Source organism: Diabrotica virgifera, chromosome 3 (genome assembly GCF_917563875.1).
Source record: "Diabrotica virgifera virgifera chromosome 3, PGI_DIABVI_V3a".
Classification (NCBI taxonomy): Eukaryota; Metazoa; Arthropoda; class Insecta; order Coleoptera; family Chrysomelidae; genus Diabrotica; species Diabrotica virgifera.
In genome coordinates this window covers 44,914,389-44,938,922 of record NC_065445.1, presented here as the reverse complement: position 1 = coordinate 44,938,922, position 24,534 = coordinate 44,914,389, and the positions used below count along the sequence as shown (strand labels likewise).

General features: G+C 33.4%; 1 protein-coding gene and 1 long non-coding RNA gene across 6 annotated transcripts in view; both read left to right on the top strand.

Moving 5' to 3' along the window:
• The window catches only part of LOC114342894 (solute carrier family 41 member 1), a 348,268-nt gene that overhangs the window by 135,433 nt on the left and 188,301 nt on the right, over positions 1 to 24,534 (top strand). Inside the window, exon 1 of one of the 5 annotated variants that reach the window (XM_028293720.2) lies at positions 4,337 to 4,516. The exons of the other annotated variants lie outside the window; for them this stretch is intronic. The gene's annotated coding sequence lies outside the window, so the exon portion shown is untranslated. Of the gene's footprint in view, positions 1 to 4,336; positions 4,517 to 24,534 lie in introns of those variants that run through there. 5 annotated transcript variants of the gene reach the window in all.
• LOC126881068 (uncharacterized) lies at positions 15,326 to 17,567 on the top strand. The gene is made up of 2 exons (XR_007696713.1): positions 15,326 to 15,829; positions 16,391 to 17,567. It is a non-coding gene; the product is annotated as an uncharacterized LOC126881068 (long non-coding RNA).

Sequence of the window (24,534 nt, the reverse complement as noted above, 5' to 3'; positions counted from 1 at the left end):
AACAATAACGAGAGAACTCGAAAAAATTGGACTAAGATGGGGCGAAGTCAAAAAGAGAGCAAACGATAGAAGAGAGTGGAGGGAATTAGTTCACAATTTATCCAGAGAATAAAAACAAAAGAAGATGCGCTTTCCCGGCCAGACAGCAATCTTACACTTTTGGCCAAGAAACGCATAAGCGCCCAATACTCCACAAGTAGGGATGGAACGAGAGATAAATTTTTTAAGGAAAGACAGCTTTAGATTTAATTCGATTCGGGGGCCACCACCATCAGCTGACCCAGGTTTCTGCTTTTCAGTGTCTGCATAGCCGGCTGTCCAACTATATGCATATTAATAAAATATTAAATGGAGGCGTTAGCGACATCTATCTAGAGACAAAGCTGTCTCCTCTCTTTGACATCAACTTGGGAGTGAGACAGGGCGACGCACTTTCAACTATACTGTTCAAGCTAGTTCTTAAGACAGTCATATAAATACCAAAACAGTACAAATCACTGCATATGCAGACGATGTAGATCATTATTAGGAGCAAGCCACGACTAATGGAAGCGTTCAAAGGAATTGATCCTGAAGCACTAAAAAGAGGGATTAAAATAAACGAAAAAAAACTAAGTACATGACCATCAAAAGACACCTGACAATGAAAAGAATATCTCAATAAACAAATATACTATTGAACGCAAAATATACTATTGAAGAATTCCGTAAGTAGCGAAATTAATGCACGTATATATTTGACGCAGACCGTATATGCACGCAGAGCCGGAAGGTCGACCCTAGACCAGATCTTCGTTCTACGCCAGGTATTGGAAAAAAACTGGGAGTTCAACCGCGATGTACACCAAATCTTCGTAGACTTTAAACAGGCTTACGATTCTGTTAGCAGAGAAGCATTGTGGGAGACTATGGTAGAAATGGGAGTGCCTGGAAAGCTGGTACGATTAGCACAGGTGAGCACGGAGAACGCTTCCGCATAAATCAGAATTGGCAGCACCACGTCGGAGGAATTCCTCATCGACACAGGGCTTAGACAAGGAGATCCTCTCGCTCCCCTGCTATTTAACTTCGCACTGGAACATGCAGTAAGGAAAGCTAAGCCACAACTCTCAAACGGATCTGTCGCCCAAGGATCAAAAATACTATTGGCCTTTGAGGATGACGTGGACACAATTGCGCAATCCACCAGTGATGCAAAAGAAGTTTTCACCCTGTTCGAGAACGGAGCCAAGGAAGTTGGTCTTAAGGTCAACGAGGACAAGACCAACTACATGGTGGTTACGAAGAACCCAAGACCAAGGGTTAGACAAAACGTAACAATTAATGAATACAACTTTGAAGTCGTCAAAGAATTTAAATAACTGGGAGCGATCATAACATCTGAAAATAAATATGAAAAGGACGTGGCAGCCAGGATCATTGAAGGAAACAGGGCATATTACTCATTAGTGACCGTACTTAAATCAAAAGTACTCTAAAGGGCATCAAAAATAAGAGTATATAAGACAATAATTCGTCCCATAATAACGTATGGAAGCGAGACATGGACTCTGAACCAGCGGGAAACAACAAAATTACTGGTACTTGAAAGAAAGATACTGCGGACTATCTATGAGCCTTGCAGACAAGAGGCAACAGGAGAATGGAGAAGAAGACACAATGATGAACTCCAGACAATATATTGTTATCCTCTACTTTATTTCTTTATTTTGATTGATTAGCAAATTCTTAATTTAATTAATTATTCAATTACTTTAATCACTACCTATGTAAAACAAGACTAAAATCCAATTAAATATTCCAATAAATTTTATTGTCCGGGCTAATTTTGTATTTGATACAATACTTATGATTTGTGGCTTCTAGTATTTCTAGTTGCTTACTTCTTCCAGGATGGAACAGGGAAATTAAAAACATTCAATATCATATAAATGTAATATTATTCATTTACCAAATAAGCCGTGTACATATGATTTAAAAAATACTAAATTTAACTTTGTTGCAACAATTTCTTACTTAATAAATCAGACTTTAATTCTGATATCTCTTTGTTTTAACAAAAAAAATCATTTAAATAAATTATTATTTTCTCATACTAAATTTAGTAAAATTTACTTTTATTCATTTGAATTGAATTCTTAAATTTGAAATGACCAACTGTGTTATAGTAATGTTCAATAAACAAATAAGCAAATATGGTTTTGATATAAACAAATTCCCTCCATTCCGACAAATGAATTGACTAAACTTTTTGTTTCTTCTCTTCCTCTTTTTCCGGATTGCGTCTTCCTCGATTCTCCCAATGTACTCTCTGAATGTTGCGAAAAGGTGCCTCTCGTCCAAACTGCTTCCAAAACAACACACAGGAACTTGCTCGAATTCTCTTACTCAATTTTCTCCTTGCTCGATATCTTGTGCAAATAGATATCAATCAGCTACTCGTTCTAGACAAAACAAAGGAATCTCCCTCGGACCAGGAAAATTAACTTTTCAACCGGTCGACAATTTGGTTTCAACTTGATTCTGCTCGCAAAGGCCGATCACACCAATTTACACTGATTTCTCACTTTTGAAAACTCGACTGCTCTCTTCAGATATCCATTATACAGTGACCCTCTCTTCTTTCGCAAATTCAGACTCCAACTTTCTTATCCCTTCTACCGATCTTTTCCACCCACTCAAAAAACACGCCTCTCTCAAAACCTTTCATACCCATTTCTTAAGAACCAAATGTTTTTCTATATAACTTTCCAATTTTTCAAATTTTAAGAAATATCATAATTAGTTTTTTCCTACATACTAATTTTACTTTTAAAAACTAAAACAAAGTGTTTACCATCATTAAACCTTCCCGGAAACATTTTAAAAAACATTATTGTTCTCGCCACACGATATGTCCACTTTCTAATCCCGAATTGTTTGTTAGTGTACCAATTCACTTCGTCGAATCATTATCACTAATCGTTTTCACTTTCCCGAAACACTGTTTAATAGCTAAATTAGATTGGGATGAGAATCTATGATCTCATGGTCTTTGATCTAAATTTAATTTTCTTTTTAAATGATGAACTATATTTTTTTTTAATTAAAGAAAACAATTCTACAACAATATATGGAGATGAAAACATAGTACGCTACATCAAAGCAAACCGAATAAGATGGGCGGGTCACGTGCTAAGATCGAGTGACGAAAGACTTCTGAACGCCACATTCTGGAAAAGGCCCGATGGCAGAAGGTCAGTTGGTCGCCCAAGTAAGAGATGGAAGGACGCAGTAGCCAGTGATCTACGCAAAATGGGAGTACATCAATGGGAAATAGCTGCTCAAGACCGACAACAATGGAGGGAAATAGTAAACGCGGCCAAGACCCACATAGAGTTGTAGAGCCAAATGATGATAATGATATATTTCCAGTGGGAATCGTACATACTATGCTAATAAAAGATTGATGACATCGAAATCATTAGACAAAACATCCCAAATTACTATCTACAGATCATTGATTAGACCCGTAGTAACCCATGGTTGTGGAACCTGGGTCATGATGAAAAAAGATGAAGCTCAACTCAGACATTCGAGAGAAAGATACTGAAAAAAGTATATGGCCCGGTGTGAGAGAGAGGCGGTACATGGAGAATCAGGAAAAATGACGAGGTTAATGAATTGAATGAAGTGTATGATATTGTAAGATCTGTGAAAAGTCAAAGACTGGCATGGTTGGGACATGTCCAGAGACAAGAAGATGTAAAAACAAACAAAGAAATTATTAAACTGGAAGCCGGCAGAAAGGCGAAAAACAGGAAGGGCTAGGACGAGATGGTTGGATGACATTTGAAGACGACCTGAAAACCATGAATATACGATAATGGAGGAGAAGGGTAAAAGAGAGATTTGAATGGAAGGACATAGCCAGATAGGCAAAAAACCATCCAGGGCCAATAGAAGGAAAAAAGAAGTGTGCAAAGTCCAAATTTCCATGGTCCATCTTCAAGGTCCTATGGCCCGTTTGGTCCAGTTTTTAATCTCCTTTAAGGCTTGTCTTATCTCGTTCACACTGATTGATTGCAAAGTATAAAAAATTATAAATAAATACTTAAGGTCAATGCACTCTGATTTTTTATAAGAGAAATCCGAGGTAGCACAAATCAGCATATGTATTCATTGCCACAATTTAACTAAAATCAATAAGTAGGTATAGGTAGTACAAAATATCCCCGATTGGAAAACCATCGACCTAAAAACGTTTATTGAGAATAAATTGACTTATTTCACTTGAGTGGACTTCCCGACGAGCAGTGACGTTACATCAGGTATAACTTAAATTGATCGGTACTATCTGCAATCCATTGTTATTGTTTAGTACTGGTTTACACGTCTCCTTGCTAGTTGTCGTATAAATGTGCGATTTTAATTTAAAGTGGATTGATAGGTAATCAATGTGTTAATTTACAATAATTATTTAGTAATCAGTAGTGTGCGTGATTCAGTAATTTATATCTGTCAATTACCTGAACAGGTAAGTTCAGCTAATAAAATTATAAATTAATTTATTATTTTTAGATATTATTTTTTTTTTAATTAACAACAGCATAGTATTTTTTGAGTTATGTCATAAACGTTACTTGGTACTTTGATGTGAGCCCATCAGAATCAAAACGTACTAAATCCTAAATTTTTCGTTTTCCTTTGTTTCACACATTTTCAAAATTCAAGTATATACATATTAATAGACTTAGGCAAATATGAAAATAAAAAGGTATAAAATATGCGCATAAATATGCAGTATTTTACCCAAAAATATGCACGTTAATCTAGAAAATATGCATATAATTAAAAAAAATATTTACAATATTTTTTTATTTACAAACATATTTACAATATTCCACATAGTGTATTAATTAGCATGTATATATTTTACTAACTAAGCTAATTAATTAAATATTTAAGTATTTAAGTATTTTAACAAATAGATAATTGATATTATTTCGAATTGTGGTAACAATAAATAATTACCAAATGCTGTTCAAAATTGCCTAACAAATACTTATGGCAACTATCTGATTACATAGAAAAACGTCTTTCGATATTAACTGATGTAATTGGGGCATTGTTCAAATTTACGATAATAGTTGGTTCTAAATTAAGTGCTTCGAAAAATGTCCCAACTAATACTTGAACCACTTGAGAAAGAATCTGGTAATAACCACATTTTTTTTTCATGGTCGCTTTAAATTTTTGAAAAATTTCCTATCCAATATGTATTACTTTTAACGTTTTAAGACAATAATACAAATTCTTTTATTTAAAATGTACTGCCTAATAATGATAATTATTTGGATGATTCTAATTGAGTAATAGTTTTATGAACAAAACTATAGTTTTATTTTATGAATGACACCACGAAACTGAACTGTCTATTTGCGGTATTTTCAAAGCACAATAATTATTCACAATTACGAAGACACGTGTTCACGGCTTATTTTAAAACAAAAGCGAAATGGGCCGTCAAAATAAAAATTTTTACCTAGTGATATAAACTGGCTGGATCGGTACTCACCGGAGGGACCGCAGACGTTCGGATATAATTAGCGTCTCTTTGCAAAGACAATGACGTCAACTTTGCAAAGTAACAAGACACTTACTCAACACACACACTACACATTACACCTGAGTTAGTGATAAGTTATACAATTATGTGGCTAAAGGTTCTAGTTCTAAACCAAGGCCAGAATCAGAGAAAAAAAAATAAACTTTCTGATTTTGGAACATTTGTAACCAAAACGTGACAAAACTGTGTACATATAATAAACCGCTCTTTTATTAGTTACTACATTTAGGTACCCAAAATTTGAATATGTACCAAGAGATTATAAAACAAAATTAAAGATTGAGATTTCCAAGCTACTTGTTACAGTAATATAAAAATATGTGTATAGTTACATAGTCCTGTCGCCAGGGGGGGTACAACGGCCTCCTGTATTCAGATGGACTTACCCAAGTTTTGATTATGTATTTTGGCTCGTAGAACACGAATTTTTTGGGTAACAGTTGATCCGGATGTCGATAAGATTGTTATAAACAAAGAAGTTGAGGAATTACATAACAGCGATTTCTCGCAAAACAAAACATGTTTTTGTATTTTTTGGGCCATTCTAACCAAAACATGTTCCTACAAGTTTTTTCGTAGGATGCATAGTTTTCGAGATAAACGTGGTTGAACTTTCAAAAAATCGAAAAATTGCAATTTTTGAACCCGAATAACTTTTGATTAAAAAATAAAATAGCAATTCTGCTTACCGCATTTGAAAGTTCAAGTCAAATTCTATCGATTTCGAATATATACATTGCTAAAAATTTATGTGCTTATTGCTAAAAAAAGCTATAAACACATAGTGTTTTCCGTACCTAATACATGCGTTTACATGCATGCTACGTAGAAATAGCCTCGCTTGCACCTGTACCTACTCTACCTACTCGTTCGATTTTAAATGAGAAATCATTGAAAACATCACTCCAGCACTAGGTGTTTATACTTTTGTTTAACAATAAAATAATAAATTTTTAGCAATGCAAATAACTAAAACCGATATACTTTGACTTGAACTTTCAAATACGGTAAGCAGAATTGCTATTTTATTTTTTAATCAAAAGTTATTCGAGTACAAAAATTGCAATTTTTCGATTTTTTGAAAGTTCCACCGCGTTTATCTCGAAAACTGTGCATCTTACGAAAAAATTTGTAGGAACACTTTTTGGTTAGAATGGCCCAAAAAATACAAAAACATGTTTTGTTTTGCGAGAAATCGCTGTTATGTAATTCCTCAACTTCTTTGTTTATAACAATCTTATCGACATCCGGATCAACTGTTACCCAAAAAATTCGTGTTCTACGGGTCAAAATACATAAAAAAAACTTGGGTAAGTCCATCTGAATACAGGAGGCCGTTGTACCCCCCCTGGCGACAGGACTAACAACCAAAATTTAAAATTATATGCAATTTATGCACACTTATAGAAAAATATGCAGCATTGGAAATTTTCGCATTTTTTATGGATTATATACAAAATATGCAATGTGCATATTTGCCTAAGTTTACATATTAATCTACAGGCATAAGGTTTCGGCTTAAAACCTAAATCCGATTTAAAATACCAGTGGAATGTTAACGTTAGAATCAAACCCTGCTAGCTCCATTACTTTTATGAACAATAAAATACTTATGTTGCTTGTATATTTTGTATGTTTTCCTATCAAAATGGTTCAGTGCGCTCTTTTAGTGTATTATTTGCGCTTAAAAGCAGCTGAAAATGAGGAATTCGGAACATGTTATGTGGGTTTAGAATCAAAATCTGCTAACTCCGAACTAAAAGTACAAAATTCTGAAGATGTAAGGGGCATGCAAAAAAATGACCAAATATTTGTCCCATTTTATGATATTTATTGTTGCCCCTTTGAGTTATAAATGCCGGATATTTTTAAAAAATTTAAGTTTTTAATGTTTTTTTATCCCCTGAAAAATTTCAAAACATGGATCTAGCAGGTTTTTATTCTAGAGGCCTCATTGTCATCTTTTGTCTTGTCGTCTTTTCTTTCTTATTGTCTTTTCTTTCATCTTCCTCAGAGTATTATTTTTGGTGCTACTATACATAGTATGTTGTTTACAGTCGCGTTTCTATTATATCTAGCGGTCCAGCGAGAGATGCGGTATATAGGCTGAATTATATTACAATGCTGACAAAAAAATTTTACAAAGTGAATAAAACGCATAAATAATAAGGATTATTATTTTCATTGTACACATTAAGACTTTATAATAATAACAATTTAGTTTGTCATATAAATTTGTTATTTTATTTGGGAATAAGCTCATTTTGTAGCTTATTCCGAATTAAAATAGTAAATTGGTCTGAAAAAGTATTAATTTGTAAAATTAAAATAATAATTATTTTAGTCTGGGCTGATTATCGGAGAATAGGCCATTTTTGGGAAAAGTTATTTACCAGCAATTTTATTGCTGGAATCGAAACTTTTGATTGTATATATTAATTATATATATATATATATATATATATATATATATATATGCAAAGTCCGCAGATAGTGTGCTACTTTTTATAAACAAAATGGCGCCCGAAAATCGTGTTTTTTTCAATTTTTGGCTCTATAACTCCAAAGATTTTAACTTTAGACCAAAAACACCCAAATAAAAATTCACCGCAATTAAATTCTGCATAGAGATGTGTTTTTTTCGATTTACTTTGACGAAAACTTTCCCCGGAAAAAGCGGGTTTTTCCAACAAAATCTTTAATTTTCAACTAAACTTTTAGATAAGTAGTTGTTAATCAATAATTAAATAACTTGGTAACGTAAAAGCCCTTTCGTATGTACTATAATTCCAGAAGCCGATGGAAATTGAGTGAACAGTTTAGCAACAATTAAAATGTTAATTAAAAATTTACTGTCGCTATAATAACGACAATAATTATGATGCATAGGAATAACTATGATTTTTTTATAAAAGACACTATACCTATGTAGTGCACTTTACAGAATTGAAATTGGACTATTCAAGCGGCCTCAGGAATATTTTAAAATTATAAACAATTTTTTGCTTATAAACAAATAGGATATCTCGGGAAATATTAAACTAAATTAAATTGTTAAAACGGTGTTCAAAAGACAGCGGCAGGATTCTTCTTTTAAAAGAAAAAACGTTTAATTATGACGAGTGGTTCCTGAGATACAACCGGTCAAAGTTGACCGAAATTTACGGCAAAGATATAAACAATTGGATCATAATTTTCAAACCGTCACCTTTTTATTTTTGTCTTCTTTCTCCACACCAATTTTCATATCTTTAAAATCCTCATAACATATATTATTATAATAAAAACTATCGATAATACGTGTGAAAATGGCCAAAAATAGCAAAATTCCAATTAAAAAATTAGGTTGGAGAAAATGTAACCCTCAAAGTTCAAAATCGGTATACGTTAAAAAAATGCATTTTCTCGGCTTCCCATGGAGCAATTTCCTTCATTCTTTTTTTGTTCCCAAGTAACTCGAGTCGAGCTATCGAACTAACGCATTATTAAATGTTAAACTTGCTTTTGTTTTGTTATAATAAATTAATTTATTTATTGTGAGCGGCCGTGGAGTAACGGCATAATCGCTGGCCTCATACGCCAGTGTACGTGGGTTCGATCCCTGCCAAAGACAAACCATTTTCATTTCCAATAATGACACGAGCCGTCTCACCGTGCCTCGGAGAGTACGTTAAGCCGTCGGTCCCCCTGGGCTAGTGTACATCGACACTAGTTACTTGAAACAGGGTTAAAGATGTAATTGGCGCTGGAACTATCCGAAAGGATCTCCCCGGCAAAAATACCATACGATATTATTATTATTATTATTTATTTATTATAACACAATATTTTAATTTGTTTAAATAAAAATTGTTTAAATAATTATACAGCTTTCAAATGAGAATATTTATGTTTTTAACTTTAAAAGGTACACTTGTAGTAAGTTTATCTAAAAAAAAGCCTACAACTGGAAAAAATATGTAATTTTCTGTTCTTATAAATAAATTAATCTATTATAACAAAACAAAAGCAAGTTTGACATTTAATAATACGTTATTTCGATGGCTCTACTCGAGTCATTAGGGAACAAAAAAAGAATGAAGGAAATTGCTCCATGGGAAGCCGAGAAAATGCATTTTGTTAACGTATACCGATTTTGAACTTTGAGGGTTACATTTTCTCCAACCTAATTTTTGATTGGAATTTTGCTATTTTTGGCAATTTTCACACGTATTATCGATAGTTTTTATTATAATAATATATGTTATGAGGATTTTAAAGATATGGAAATTGGTGTGGAGAAAGAGGACAAAAATAAAAAGGTGATGGTTTGAAAATTATGCTCCTATTGTTTATATCTTTGCCGTAAATTCCGGTCAAATTTGATCGGTTGTATCTCAGGAACCACTCGTCATAATTAAACGTTTTTCTTTTAAAAGAAACGGTCTGCCAGTATCTTTCGAATACCGTTTTCACAATTTAATTTAGTTTAACATTTCTCGAGATATTCTATTTGTTTATAAACCAAAAAATTGTTTATAATTTTAAAATATTCCTGAGGCCGCTTAAAAAGTCCAATTTCAATTCTGTAAAGTAAATTAGATAGGTATAGTGTATTTTTATGAAAAAATCATAGTTATTCTTATACATCATAATTATTGTCGTTATTATAGTGACCGCAAATTTTTAATTAACATTTTAATTGTTGCTAAACTGTTTATTCAATTTCCATAGACTTCTGGAATTATAATATATACGGAAAGGGCTTTTACGTTTCCAAGTTATTTAATTATTGATTAACAACTACTTATCTAAAAGTTTAGTTGAAAATTCAAGATTTTGTTGGAAAACCCGCTTTTTCCGGGAAAAGTTTTCGTCGAAGTAAATCGGAAAAAACACGTCTCTATGCAGAATTTAATTGCGGTGAATTTTTATTTGAGTGTTTTTGGTCTAAAGTTAAAATATTTGGAGTTATAGAGCAAAAATTGAAAAAAGCACGATTTTCTGGCGCAATTTTGTTTATAAAAAAAGTAGCATACTATCTGCGGACTTTGCGTATCTATATTATTAATACATACAATAATAAGATTCGATTCCAGCAATAAAATTGCTGGTAAATAACTTTTCCTTGTATTTTGCTAATTAGCCCAGAGTATTTTAACTTATACGTTTTACTCACATTGTAAAGATCATTTTTCAAATCCTCATAAACTTTTCTCGAAAGGTTTTGCACACAATAATGAATGAACCACATATTTAAATAAATATAGCTTTGACGATTATGCTTGACGAGAAAAATAATACAGGGTGGGCCAACGAAAACAGTCCACCTTGATATTTGGCAGTAGTTATTAGATTTTATGGAAACACCGACACAGGTCGATTTATATTTCTAAATTACAATTTTTATATATATATATTTCACAGCAACGTCATCCGTCTGGGTGTGATGACGTAAGCAAAGATTTTTTAGGAAATAGGGGTCGGTTGTCGCTAATTTGAAAGGTTGGTCAATTCTCTCTCCAGTAATATAAACAAAAATATCATTATTTAAACAGGGTGGTCAAGAATAATAATTTTTGGATTACGCAAAAAGAAGAAGGCATGAAATTTATTTAACTCAAAATATTGCTGTCACAAAATAGAAAAAAAAATGTTTATTTGGCAAATAAACATTTTCTAATTGCTGACAGCAGTACAGTATTTTGAGTTAAATACATTACATACAATCTTCTTTTTGCGTCAATTATTAATATAATATAAACATTATTTGTTTGGTCACCCTGTATACATAATGATATTAATGTTTATATTCGTGAATAGAGAATTGAACCCCCTTTCAAATAAGCTACCACATGACCACTATTCCCGTTTATAAAAATCATCAATTGCGTCATCACGCTCATATGGTTGACTAGTATGAATTATATACCAAAAAATTGCAATATAAAAATAAAAATCGACCTGTTTCGGCATTTCCTTAAAATCTAATAACTACTGCCAAATATCGAGGTGGACTGTTTTCCTTGGCCCACCCTGTATGTTGTAAAAAGAGCAGTAATAATAAGGAGATATGTTTTGTTGCTATACAAGTCAAAAAGATAGTTACACTGCACTTACTAACTCAAATACTTCTGGTAAGATCTCAACAGATTCTTCCTTATCACTTTTATCTATTTTTCCAATAATATTTTCCATTAGAAAGTTAAATTGCATACCATAGTAGTAGTGAACAAGTAAATTGGGAGCATGCACGTTAAGGCAGTAATCATAGTATTTTTTTAGTAATTATTTTTAATAAGATGCATGTGTCTAAGCTTACTTGCTTACTTACGAACCTTAAAGTTCCTGATATTACATCGATTTGTTAAACCTAAAACTGTTTTAGACCTGGATCCCGCGTACCAAAAAAAAGTTGATTAATAGCAAGCTGAAAATTTGTTATAAGCTTAACGTTATCGAGTCGGACAAACTTTGATGTATGGGAACACTGGAACAGGAGAAGTTTTAATTGTGGAACAGGTTAAAAATTTTTAACGTCAGACTACGAAAACGTTACATGTATTTTGCGGGACAGAACTTCCAATTGATTTGTTACCATTTCATTAAACTCTCATGCAAAAATCAGACTGGTGTTTATCACCAACTGGGCATTTTCATGAGTGGAACACGAAGAACATGTCAAATGACAGAAATCATGTTAGTTAGTAATAGCAGTGTGATTTTTGCATGACAGTTCAATGAAAGGGTAACAAATCAGTTGGATGTTCTGTCCGACAAAATACATGGGACGTTTTCGTAATCTGACGTACCAAATTTTTACACTGTTCCACAATTAAAAGTTCCTCTGTTCTAGTGTTCCCATACATCAAAGTCCGACTAGACACCGTTAAGCTATTAACAAATTTTCAGCTTGCTATTAATCAACTTTTTTTGGTACGCGGGATCCAGGCCTACTATCCTTATAGTGAAAAAAGTAATAAATGTTAAAAAAAGTGTGACGATTTTTTTTTCTGAAAAATGGCTTTGGCAGAGCCAATTAGCCAGTTGCGATAACGTTAACTTTAAGCTTTCCATAGGATAATACAGTTGATTAGTGCAGTTAGTATACACCTTTATCAAAAATAAACTATCAAGTTACCTTTGACTTTCACACCACATGAACCGTAATAATTACACATCAATTAATAAACGCTTACATATTTATTGATAGTACCTATTACCGATTAATACCTATAATTCGATTTTATTTAATTTACTAGTACTCTGGGCTAATTAGCAAAATTCATGGAAAAGCTATTTACCAGTAATTTTATTGCTGGAATCGAATTATAAGATCCTATATATTAATAATATAGGTATGCAAAGTCCGCAGATAGTGTGCTACTTTTTTTATAAACAAAATGGCGCCGACAAATCGTATTTTTTTCAATTATTGCTCTATAACTCCGAAGATTTTAACTTTACAACAAAAAAATCCAAATAAAAATAGTAAAACATCCTAAGAATAATATATTGGAGGAATAAAAGAGCAAGGTTTTTGACGCAGGCGTTGTAGTTTTGAGTTGTATACAAATTTTGGGAAAACTGACGTAAAATTCATTAAGTAAGATCGCCTTAAATGGATATGGTATGTAATCATACAAGAGGAAGGTGCAACAGTCAAGAAAGTTTTTGACCGAAGAGGGCCATTGAAAAACGAGCCAGAGAAAGACCGAAACTTAGGTAGTAAAATCTATTGGAGTTAGAACATGGAGAAGAGTTAGCAAAGACAGGCGTTAACGGATGATTGTTCCGAAAAAGGCCTTGGCTTATAACGATTTGTGATGGCACTGCTGATGATGGTGATTGGTGCAACGTAAACATTATCCGGTTTTACTACGTTCTCAAAAAGCTTTAGTTTAGCTTAAAAGAACTAAATAGTAATGAACCGATAAAAACGGTGATAATGAAATATATTGCAAAATGTAGCTAATGATCTAAATAAGGTATTAAGCTAGTTAATGTGGTAATCTATGTAGTTAAGCATTAGGCACATTAATAAATTCACCAAATATGTACTTCAAAATAATTACGTAGATACATAGAAGTTAATCATCTGGGCATTTCACAAACAATTAACTGCAAACTAACAAGTAGCTGATTCAATTTTTCAACTGTCATCGATCCTTATCATTTTTTAGTACTTAAGCTAGACTTGGAGAACAAAAATAATATGAGCTAATTGTAGAAAGTTTCAAAAGTTATGCCTGTCCTAAGATTATGGCCATTTTCATAGTTGAGTTTTTCGTGAACAGATTACCGGATTCCGCTATTTTTTATATTATTTTAGATTTTTTTTGGTATGTACACATTTGGTCAAAGGTTTACTCAAACTTCTTTTTTGAACTTATACCGGGTGGAAGGAATGACATGTTTTTCTAATGTTCAGTTTGAGACACCCCTTAGGGAGGACAAAGTATAAGTGTGGGTATACATCGAAATCGTATTGTAGTCTTGTGCATATTTTGTTTTTTTAATAACCCTGATATCTTAAGAAACAAAGAAAATAGGCGGTTCCGATCTTTAACATGACGTGTTTTAACTAAAACAAAACTAAATTATCAATAAAAAATAACAGTTAACAAACCTCTAAAAATAGAAAGGCACATAACGTCAACAATTCCGGTCGACACCTTAAGAGTTATTTGTCGACCAAGTGAGCGGTATGCACAGAGCACCATAAGATAGACGAAATTGTTGAATAGAGGATCTGTGATGATTTGGAGTGGAATTTCCTTGAGATTTGGTGTCCACTTGGAGGCTCTTTAAATAGCGAGAGGTATATTGCACAGATTTTCCTTCTTTGAACACTTTGTTCCTTTCGCAGTAGGTATATATAGTAAATAATTTCATCTTGGTGGATGATAAGATATGGCCTCCTCACGTATCGCATATTATCAGGTAAAACACATATTAAAGAGTTAAACCGTCTAGTTTCTTTGTTATTAAAATTAAAAATATCCGATAAACTCAAAAATAAAATGTTAAGAAAATATGAGACTACAACATAATTTCGATGTATCTTTGAACCATTGTACATTTTCCTCACTACAGGGTGTCTCAAACTTTTGTTTCAGTTAAATCACATGTTAAGGAATAAAACCGTCTATGTGCTTTGTTTCTAAAGATATTAGGGACATTCACAAAACAAAAATTTTCACAAGACATAGGCCTACTCGTACAATAAAATTTCGAGCCATACTCACACTTGTACCTTGTTCTCCCTACAGGGTGTCTCAAACTTAACATAAGAAAAGCATTTCTTATCTTTTACCCCTTATAAGTACAAAAAAGGAGTTTGAGTAAATCTTTCCCCAACTGTGTAAATACCAAAAAAAATCTAAAGTAATAAAAAAAATTAGCGGAATCCATTGATCTGTTCATGAGAAAATTAACTATAAAAATGAGCATAATTTTGAAAACTACGCTTTTGAAACTATGTTTATATTAGTGTGGGGTAGATAAGAAATACGTTTTATTCAACGGCAACAGTTTCCATGTCGCAATAAGACTCGTAAGGTTACGCAATTTTTTTTTAAATTTTTTGTTCTTTTATCTAATACGTTGTTTATAATTTGAAAAAGATAATTTTATTAGAACTAATTGTTTCGACACTACAAATCTAAAATGATTTATCTTTTATGAATTAGAGAAAAACCGGAAATTTGTAATTCATAAATTAATCATTATATTGTTTTGTTTCATTATTTATGAACATACTAAATTTTTCTTAGTAAGAGGGGTACTTTTATTTCTTGATAACTGAGTATGTGACGTTCCGCCCCTTATAGAATCGATTATTGATGGGAAGATATTATTTAACTATCCAAAATGATTTAATTATTTTCAGAATTATTTTCTTTCAATGTTTATTCAAATAGAACTTAAACCCATCTCAGAATTTTTAAATGCTTGATGACGTCACATTTAAAACGTGGCAACATTGGTTTCCCCACTTTGACAGCCAATGCTTAGTAGAGGGGTACGAAGGATTGAGCTGTGAACGTGAGCCTTGGATTGCCATTGTTTCTCGAGTGTTCGGTCTGAATCGTAGTGTGCGGGGTCATTAGACTCAATTATTCACCTCTAATTCTCAGTTCCAAATTGATTAAATATTACAATAAAAGTATAGTGAAGTTATCCAGCAGCAGTGGATTTGAAGAATTTTAGAGCATACTATATCCAATGAGTTCTACCCCGGTAAATACACATTTTATTAAGTATTTTATTCAGCCATTTTGGAAGTCCTTGACATTTGCTAACTAAGTTTCACATAGTCTATTTTCATGGTTTTTATGTTTTATTTTCATGGATCAAACTCATCTAGAGATAATTCAATATTCGTTGTTAATTTGTGCTTCCAGTTGGAAAATAGAGCTAATTTAAACTCCATTTTTTATATTCCTTTCAAGTCTACAGAACTCCTATCTTTTGAACGATGATCAAATAAGTATCCATCGCTTAGTCTTACTATATTTCATCCTTGTATAATATATCTATATACCGGTGTATATATTATAATAAAATATTCTTTCACAGTAATTATATTTTGTATTTCAATTGGAAATTACTTGTGTTATTTGACCAAGGTCATCTGATAGCAACCTGATAAAAGGTCAAGCTGTCTAGTCATTCAAGTTTTTGGACTTAATGACCTATTTCTTCTTATTCCCATAGGAATAAAAACACCTCCTCGTATCTCTTGCTTCTTTTTTTTGACATTGGTAGATTGGTAGTAACACCACACTGTGTTTTTTTTAGCACCTACCATGAAATCTTAAAGCCACCCTACAACAACACCAAGGCCAGACCACACAGAGAGAAACAATCAATAGGCGACCAGCCTGGATTATTTCCACATTTTCTTTTTTTTGAGTACCTCCAGCTGCTTTCCAACAGTTTTGAGTACCTTCAGCTGCTTTCTACCGGTCTTCCTCTCCTGTACCTCCAGCAGGACAGCTGCTAGCGAGAGTTAGCACCCTTGGGTGCTCATTACATCAACTTCAAGATTAGGAAAGAGTGGTTTGTTTGGGAACATTTACTGTGCTCTTATTAAAGACAGACTGGTTTTGTGATATTTAGTACATTTTTTTTTATAGTTCAATTGCACACACATTTTTCCTGCTTTATATTTTTTATAGGTTTTTTTTTCTTTACAACATAATATTTAATTGATAGCGTTCCCCAACACTCTGCAATCTATAAAGGTATAAATTTCTGAGCTCAGATATTTTCCCTGATAATAGTAGTCGGTACTCTTATCTTGATTATTTTTAGGCTGTGTTCCACTTTTGTATAATTATTTAAACTCATTCCATTATTTTAGTATATGTTTAATTAAATTTTTAAAAATTAACTTCACATATTAGTCAAAATTGTAATTATTAACTTTATTTAACTTGAACTTATTAACTTTACTTAACTTTAACTTATTAACTTTATTTAACTTTAACTTTAATTTATTAAATTCATATGAACTTCTGGATTCTAATCCCTCAGATTAGTTTTTGGTTTCACTTGTTATTATTACTATTATAAACCACGAGTTAGGAAAAGGATCTGTGTATCCACTCGTAGGTTTATTTATTCAATAAGGCTTGTGCCTGTCCCACTCACAGTGAGGTATTTATATGTTATATATAGTATCAGGTAGTATTTAATTAAGGTGTACGTATTATAAACGTACAATTATTATTTGGTGAGGGTTCTACTAACCTAGTTGTAAGTTGTACTTCCTGTATTAGAGGTACCCGTAGTCAGTTTTTCTAACCTTATAAAGAGTATTCTTAGATCATAGTTGTATGATGATTTTGTAATTGACTTTCACTAGTATCACTTTTTCCTGTCATGTTAGAGTTACACACTAGTTACTTGTCCTAACTCAGAGGTTGTTAAAAAGATCTAGTAGTTACATTCAATAAATATACATTTATTGTGATTTTTTTTTTCTTATTACTCCTTTATTTTTAGTAGTATATTTTATAATTTAATAATCTTTAATAACTTTTCACATACTTGTACTACAAATTTAACATACTCTATAGCAGCGTAGAATACCTGGAAGAGCGTTAACCTAGTTATCCTTCTTCTGGCGCCCAAAAATTCATTCTATTTTCAGTATATTATTATATTTACTCTATCTATTTTCTGAACATTATCTTCATATCTTCTTTTCGAGCCATCATTGTCACTTCCTTTAATCTATTGTCTGGCCAAAAATAGCCGTGCAAATTGGCCGAATCCTTCCTTGAGTGTCAAGTGGCCCTTCTCATACATATTTAGCTAGCCATTCAAGTTATATCTATCTATTAATGATTTCTCATCTCTAGTCCTGTATCAATTCGATATTCTTTGTCTTGGCATCCTTCCATACAAATACTACTACAAAGTTGTATTTTAGTTACTCCAGCTTCTTCAACGGAGAAGCCACACATTTTTGTCCTTTGGCTACATTAAGTAGATCTTCTTCTTTTTACTACTTCTGTTGGAGTTTACCACTCCCTTTTCATTCACTCCAACAGAAAATCATCAGCAAGTTGTTACATTGGCGCCCAACGTGGGGCTTTATTTTTGGTCTGAGACAGTATTCATTTAGGTCAATTCTTCTCTTTTATCTGAAATCTCTTTGTTATTTCCGTTTGGTATCCTATACACATATTGTTACTTATTTATTTTATTTTTAATTTCTGATACATATCAGGTATTCTTAAACGCTGTTTTGATTTTTGTTTATATTTTGGGACCTCATTATAGTATATGTTTGTGCAGCTTACATTCTGGGTTAGATTTTGAATTTTTATTGGGAACTTATATTTAATATTGCTATTAATAATATAATTCATATAACAATTTTATTTCTTCAGTCAATAGTGGTATAGTTGGAGGTACAACTAAGTGTTGATTATTATTATTATTATTATAGATATATATTTTTTCTAGAGTGGTGGTAAGTTACATATAAATAAAAAAATTTACTTCCAGTATTTAGGTAGTAGGTTTACTTGAGTATACAATATTTATTGGATTATTTATCCATTTATTTGATCTTATATATTTATTTGATCTTATTTATTAGATTATATACTGCATTATATATATATTTTTTTTTTTGCTGGCTATTTTGATTTTGTTGGTGTGTTGCTGATATTTTCTCGGTTTATATTATATATATTTTGCGTGCAAACTTTCATATTTTCATATTTTTCATATTTCTGTTCTTTGGACTATTTGTCAATAACTTTGCTCTCATCATGTGTGCTTTTAAAGCTGAACATCTTCTGGTGGATGAATTGGATTATGAATTAAAGATTCGGGACATAATGCCAGAGGAGTCGACAACTGTCGATAAAAAACGCAATCTTTTGAGAGGTGCTTTGAAACAAGAAGCTGGCAATAGAAGTTTTCTCCAAATTTCAGCTGTATCCCTTCCTTTTGAGGAACAACAAAAAGGAATCACTGAAACATTGGACAGCTTGTCTAAAAAAATCGAAAAGTTTAGGGGAACTGTAAAGGATACAGAGTATGCGCGATTAACATCTCGTCTAGGCCATATTTCTGCCCGTGTACACTTGCTACACTGTCCTTCTGAAGAACAGGAACCGTTCAAGAGGTCTGTTTCTCTTAAAATATTAACACTAGAGGGTGAACTTGATTCTAGAGTTAACCCCATTGCTACCTCTACTCCTAATGCTTCAGTCAATGTACCTAGCTTTACGTACTCCAAACCTGTTCAAGTACACAAATGGGGTATTTCATTTTCAGGTGAAAAACAGCACACTGATGTGATGTCATTTTTAGAAAGGGTTGAATGTCTTCGAATATCTAGAGGTGTTTCTGAAGAGGATTTGTTTGCTGCTTCTGCTGAGTTGTTCACCGGGACCGCTTTTACATGGTTTATGAATAACAGGGGTAATTTTTCTTGTTGGTCTGATCTGATTAAAAAGTTGAAGTCGGATTTTCTTCCGTATTCATTCCAGGATGATTTATTAGATCAAATTAAGAATCATAAGCAGAAACCTGGGGAATCTGTTACTATGTTTATTAATACTATATTAGGTATGTGTAGTCGTTTAGACACTCCTTTGTCAGATTTAGCTAAAATTAAAATCATCCTTAAATGTCTATTGCCCTTTTATCATCAACAATTAGCTCTTATGGACATTCAGAACATTGATGACCTTACTATAAAATGCAAACGTTTGGAGGAAACGTTATCCTGGTCTTCTCAACCTCCATCCACATCTCGATCCTCTTCTAACTCTTCTTCTCAGCCAACTTCCTTTAGGCAACGTTCTTGGCTAAATAAGGGTCATGAACATAATGTTTCGGTTGTTAGTTCTCTTGTCTGCTGGAATTGTGATCAGCCTGGTCACCCATTTTACAATTGTGGGATTCCTCAAAATCGTATTTTCTGCCATGGTTGTGGCCGAGAGAACACCCTTAAAAGAAACTGTTCTAAGTGTTCGGGAAACGACACGTCGGAGGTCCGTCCCCTGAACGTTTCTCCGTCCAACATCCAATCAGGGAATCAAACCCCATCGTCAAACGAAACTGCTGGACCAAGCACATCCAGCAACCCAAACCCATCTTCACGAAAAGGGAAAGGGGTGTCGTTCAAGAAAGCAGCACACACCACAAAACAAAATTAAACCAGAAATTTATTTCTATAGATAATACGTTAGATTCGCTTGATTCAAATGATCACAGATGGTCATTTACAAACGCTTCTTTGATTGGTAGTGTTCAACGTAACAATAATAATTGTGATAGTAATGTGGTTCCATTATCTATATTAGATTCTAGTTTTGTTAATGATGATGATACGTCTGGGTTAGTTCCATATAACGGTTGTAGACAACCAAATACTTTAGATCTAGATATTAATTCGTTATTAGTTAGGAAACAAAATGATAATAGGCCATATCTTCCTATTCAAATTTTAGGACAATCGTGTTTAGCTTTGTTAGATAGTGGCTCTAATATTTCATTGATAGGGGCACATTCGTTAAATTTATTGAAAAATTCTAGTATTCCCATTATGCCCATTTCATCTTTGCAAGTATCTACTGCAGATGGTACAGTTCAGTCCATTACGGGCAAACTCCAAATTAAAATCACAGTGGCAGATTTATGTAGGGAAATTACATTTTATGTTATTCCTTCCGTGCAGAATTCTATAATTTTAGGTATGGACTTTTTCAATGCTTTCAATAGTACCTTAAGTTGTTCTGATTTTTCTTTTTCCATATCTGAATTTAATTTATCTACCCTTAGTGCTATTCACGATTTTGCTAGTTTATCAAGCTCTGAACAAAGGCAATTAGAGAGTATGATCTCTAAATTTACTACTCTTTCTTCAAAAGACAAACTAGGTCGTACGTCGTTAATCTCTCACACTATCGAAGTGGGAAATCCCACTCCTTTCAGATTATATCAGTACCCCATACCTCAAGCCTGGCAGGCAGATTTAGAAAAGGAAGTAGATTCGATGCTTGCTTTAAATATCATAGAACCTTCAACATCGTCCTACTGTTCTCCGCTCTGGTTAACGAAGAAGAAGGATGGATCCTTCAGGATCTGCTTTGACGGTCGAAAACTAAACAGTATCACAACTAACAGGGATGCTTATCCTATCCCCAGAATAGATGTGATTTTGAGCAAACTTCAGAATGCCAAATACATCTCTTCTATTGATTTGTCTAAGGCCTTCCTACAGATCCCACTGAGTGAAGAGAGCAAGAAGTATACTGCTTTTGCTGTCAGTGGTAAAGGATTATTCCAGTTTGTCACCATGCCTTTCGGTCTTGTTTCTGCTCCTCAGACAATGTGTCGTCTGATGGATTTAGTCATTGGTCCACCGTTAGAGCCCTATGTTTTCTATTATTTAGACGATATTTTGGTTGTCACTCCTGATTTTTCCCTTCATATGGAAATTTTAGATAAGTTATTTTTACGTCTTAAGGAAGCTAATCTCACGGTCAATCTGGATAAATGTCAGTTTTGTCGCCCTAGTCTTAAGTTCTTGGGTTATGTTGTGGATAACCAGGGGCTGAGGACTGATCCTGAGAAAATAGTTGCTATCAAAAATTTTCCTATACCAAAGACCACCACCCAAGTCCGTAGGATATTGGGAATGTGTGGCTATTATCGGCGATTTGTACCGTCCTACTCTACTTTGTTGTCACCTCTTACTGATCTTTTGAAGAACAGGAAAAAGGGACAGACCATTACTTGGACTCCTGAGGCTGACGAAGCTTTTAGGCGCGTTAAAGATGCTTTAACGAGCGCTCCGGTTATGATGTCACCTAATTTTGATGAGCATTTTTATCTAATGACAGATTGCTCTAATACAGCTTCTGGAGGCGTATTATTTCAGTTGAAAGATGGCTCCGAACACCCCATAGCGTACACTAGTAAGAAGTTGAACAAGGCCCAGAAAAACTATTCAACTACGGAGAAAGAACTCTTAGCTATCATCCATGGGTTAGAAGCTTTTCGTTATTATCTGGAAGGTCGTAATTTCACTATAATTACTGATCATAGTTCCTTAGTATGGCTTCATAGTATGAAAAACCCTTCACAGAGGCTTTCTCGATGGATATGCAAACTGGCTGCCTATTCATATAAGATTGTCCATAGAAAGGCAAACGGGGTAGTGGTCGCAGATGCTCTTTCACGTGTCCATGATATTAATGTCCTAGATCTGTCCTCTTTAAGTCCTGATATGTGGTATCAGAATATGATTGATAGGGTCACTCAAGACCCACAAAAATATCCTGATTTTAAGGTAGAGAATAATATTCTGTACAAACACATCTTAAGTCCGATAGAGTCCTTATCCAATATGTCGGAGTGGAAAATAGTTGTACCTACGCCAAATAGGGAAAATATTCTGCATATGTTTCATGATGAAGTTACGGCGGGTCATTTTGGTTTTTATAAGACTTATCACCGTATTGCCGAATTATATTATTGGCCTGGTATGCGGAAGTCTATAAAAAGGTACATTTCTAAATGCATGGTTTGTGCTACTTGTAAACCAAGTAACCTACCACAGGCTGGACTTATGGGTTCCTTCAGGAACATAAATTTTCCTTGGCAGATGATCTCAATGGATCTCATTGGACCTTATCCTCGGAGTTACAAGGGTAATACCTATTGCCTGGTAGTTGTGGATTATTTCACTAAATTTCCTTTAGTTTGTCCCCTTCGCCAGGCCACAACTCCAGCAATTTTAAAATATTTGGAGGAACAAGTCTTTTTGGTGTATGGTGTTCCTCAAATTGTGTCATGTGACAACGGTCCTCAGTTTGTATCGAAGGCCTTTAAAGATCTTCTAGCTAAATATAAGGTTCAAAAGACCTTTTATAATGCTGCCTACCATCCACAAGCAAATCATACTGAGAGAGTAAATCGCAGTATTGTCACAGCTCTAAGGTCCTATACTTACCCTGATCACAGAGCTTGGGATCAATATATTCATTCCATAGCTCAAGCCATAAGGACTTCTGTCCATGAAGTTACCCAGTGCTCTCCAGCATATTTGAATTTTGGTAGGAATGTGGCTTTATCAGGTGATTATTTTGGTGTAATTTCAGACAATTCCGAAAATCTTCCTCAAATATCTGAGAAACTTCATCGCTTAGATGATCTCCAGACGTTACCTCATATTTTCGCAGACATTAGGAAGAAGTTAAAAACTTCTTACCTAAGGAACCAGCAGCACTATAATTTGAGGAAACGAGATCTGCGATTCTTTGTTGGTGATCGAGTCTTAAAGCGCAATTTTGTCAAATCCAATAAGGGTGATGCCATTTCTGCAAAGTTTTGCCAGAAATATGTCCCATGTACTGTCTCAAGGGTAATATCTCCTTTGATTTATGAATTAAAGGACAATTCGACTAATAAGCGAATTGGTCAATTTCATGTAAAGGATTTACTGCCTGACAACACCATGGACGATGTGGATTCTTCAACTTCATCGGAAGAAGATTAGCTTAACAGGGTTGTTTAAGCTAATATCTTCCTGTGTTTGCCTTTAATTAGTTTTATTATGGTATAGTATTTTAGTTTAAATTGTTAATCACCAGATAATGCCTGACCATAGCAATTTTTATCCTTCGGCATGGCTTGATGATTTCTCACGTATTAGTTATTAGGTACCGAATTCTTGTGTAATACCGCTTGTATGAGTTTATTATTATTTTTTTGTATTATAGATTGCATTTGAGTCATTATCGACAAATATTCTCAAATACTAATCCAGCCAGTAGTATTACCAAGTTAATAACCTCCACTTGTACTCTTAGTTTTGTACTCAACCTCTCAGAATAAAAGGGCTGTTGATTATTATATATTAAGATATTTGGATGTGTGGGCTCATACAAGTATTCTTGCTTAATATAGATGGAGCTATGTTACACTACCATATCTTAGATTATGTGTTATATCTTGGATATTTGATTACATACCTATTATTTTTTTTTATTGTTTTTATATCATGTCATTGGATTTGCCATATTGGAAAGAAGTTGTGGTTGTTAATTTGTTATTGGGTTACTTTATTGATATTTGTCACAGGTACCTTAAATACTTTATATTAATTCGGATTCTTACTTCCTCCACAGGATGATTCTGGAATGAATTTGGAATTTTGATTTATAAATGAATTCTTGAGTCCTTCATATTTCTTCTTATGAACTAGTCTGTTAATGCTCAAAGTTGGTGAATACGTGGGTTCGAAGTTCAGCAACTGATCACTGCTATCCGATTTCGTAATCCATGTCTTTCTTGTCAGAGTAGGCAGATGTTTATCCATGATAATATTTCTGGTTGGGAAATGGTGTACAACACTTCCTAACCATTCTTGTGCAATTGTTCCAAATATTCCAGGCACATTTTCACAC